Source organism: Thermobia domestica, chromosome 17, assembly GCF_964235325.1.
Source record: "Thermobia domestica chromosome 17, izTheDome1.hap1.1, whole genome shotgun sequence".
Taxonomy (NCBI): Eukaryota; Metazoa; Arthropoda; class Insecta; order Zygentoma; family Lepismatidae; genus Thermobia; species Thermobia domestica.
Window position 1 is genome coordinate 88,407,873 of NC_137470.1, and position 2,816 is coordinate 88,410,688.

The following is a 2,816-nucleotide window of genomic DNA, read 5'->3' on the forward strand; positions in this document are numbered from 1 at the left end:
AACATCGTGTCCGTGGGTTTTCTCATGGTACTCTCGTTTCCTCCCACATTTCATTCCACCAAGTCTCTCATCATCATTCACTGACCTTAATCATCATCTCAATTAGCCTAATCGGCATAATGTGGGACGTTAAACTCAAAGGTTTTATTTCAATTCATTTCATTTCAATATCACAATATGGGTAACTCTGAAGGTGTGACTTCATCTTTATAAGCGCCTTTACTTCTGTGAAAGAAGTTTAGCGAGCCTATATGAGAAGTAGAATCCGAATTCATGAACTCCCGCCGAGAGTCGAACAGGGCGTCCCGCACTGACGACGCGTACGCTGACTATATAGCCATGGAGAAGCTCTTATCATTTGCGAATTCAGATTAGGAAGTATGGGATTTAAATACTTCTTTTTCTCCATGCAATGAAATTTAATTATGAATCTCGTTTTGTGAAATAGAAAATATTAATTTAGCCGAGATCATGTATTGTATAGAAAGACTGAAACTAGATTGGAATGATGATTGCTGGTGAGTGTACCAGCAAACCTCAACAACGATTCGCGAAACAAATCACGGACAGTATTTTTCTTCTGAAAACAATAAGTGCACGGCTATTCGTTGCGTTCGCAACGCCTTTTTATACGCTGCATGCGCTTGGAATACGCTGACCATGTATTAAAATGTGGATGGCTAATCACAATGCGCTGCGAACGTGAAAGCAATAAAAATGCGCAGAAAACGTTGGCTCGAGCGTATTTGGTGCGTTTCGGAACAATAAACCGCCTGGCCTTTCGGAATCAGTAAAATATTTTTAAGGAAGGGAAAAAAGGAAACACGTGTTGCCAGGCAAGAAGATTTTAGCAAGAAACAGCTGCTTGGAAAATGCCTTGTGCAGAGTATTGGAACTTTGCTATTACAGACGTGGACCTGGAAGCCCTGACTGCCTCACAGTATGATTTATAACTCTGGCAAAAGTAAAATTACCGAGCAGCTACCTAGTTCGCGTTCGCTGCAGGGGTAACGCGTCGGAAACGCATCCATGTTAGCCATACACTAAGACCAGACAGGTGAGAATGCCGTGGGAAGGGCAAAAGACCACTTGCTGCTCTTAAACTCTTTCATCTGAACTGCTTTTACGTACTGGATTTACTCCCAAAGTTAAAAGCACCCAGATTCTTCCAGCGTATAAAAATTCGATACGTGTCCCATACACTAAAGTATTGACAGCTGATAACAAGCAGATGTGCTTAAGCGGTAGAGATAGGTGAGTCAAGATTTGTGAGTGGGTGATTGGGTCGTGGATCGACATGACGTGACCCATTGCAACCCATCATCCAAGTGACCCATTCTGGCCCACCCATCAACTATGACCCACCAACGAACTCTGTTCAGTTCCTTGTAGACAGCATCTCCTGAACAGTAATGAATTTGTTTACCTTTTACCTTCAAGGCCTCCATTTTTCTTCCTCTTTCATTTGTTTCTATTTATTTACCTGAGAATCTAACGAGGAAACCTATCCAAGTGCAACTCTGACTTCGAGTCGAGACTGTGGCCGTTGGATACCTTGTCCCAAAAGAACATAACATGAAAAGGGATACATCCTCGATCGCGACCGTTGTGGAGATATAAGAGTGAAAAGTTAGAAATTGAGCTCCATACTATACCTTACAAAGTCAGATTCCGGGTAAGATTTTTCGGAAACGGTCGGGTAAGGAAACTCAGGGAATACATATCAAATTAGTGTGGGGAGCCCAGCACCTATTGAATGAAAAATTTCTGTCCCCGGGGCACTCGCAGGGTCCCGGCGGGTCCAACTCAAAATTTGCAAATGGGGTCAAGTAACATATTGTATGAAAGCTATTGTTAAATAAAAGAAGATAAAACAAATCTCAACTCTCTACGATAACCCTGTGCCAACGGGCAACTGGTCAAAATGTCAATACAACCTATATCTATGGCTACGCTTCTAAATCCGTTAAGTTGCGACAATAACAAAACAGAAAAACACGTTTAAAAGTGCAAGGTGTTGAAGTGAAGCAAATTGCTCTCTCACAGAGTCGCACAACGGACCTTATCCAAGTATAAGTGTGACTTCGAATGACCAATGGATCACAGAATAACCATGACCATTGGATTTCGTGTCCCAGAAGAGAAAGAATACATTGTCAATCGCAACCGTCGTGGAGGGCGAGAAGGTCAAAAGGCAACGGTATATGCTTCGAGCATCGGGACCCCAGATTCACAGAGTGTACCGTGGAATTTTTATCGGAGGATTTGCTGAACGAGAAACATGATGGTAAAGACGAATATTAGTGACCTAGAAACTGTGAGGCAACTTGGAGAGGAGTGGGGATGGAGAAACCTGGAATAATGGTGCAGAAATAAAATATATCGGAGGATGCTTTTGAGAGAGAGACTCTGCAGCAATTTGCTTTACGTCAATGCCTTGCACTTTTAAACGTGTTTTTCTGTTTTGTTATTGTCACAACTTAACGGATTTAGAAGCGTGACCATAGATTTTCTGATGTAGATTGTATTGACGTTTTGACCAGTTGCCCTCAATATGCACAGGGTTATCGTAGAGAGTTGAGATTTATTCTATCTTATTTTATTTAACAATAGCTTTCATACAATATGCTACTTGACCCCCGATTCCATTTGCATATTTTGAGTTGGACCCGCCGGGACCCTGCGAGTGCCCCGGGGACACAATTTTTTCATTCAATAGGTGCTGGGCTCCCCACACTAATTTGATACCTGAGTTTCCTTACCCGACCGTTTCCGAAAAATCTTACCCGGAATCTGACTTTGTAATGTATAGTATG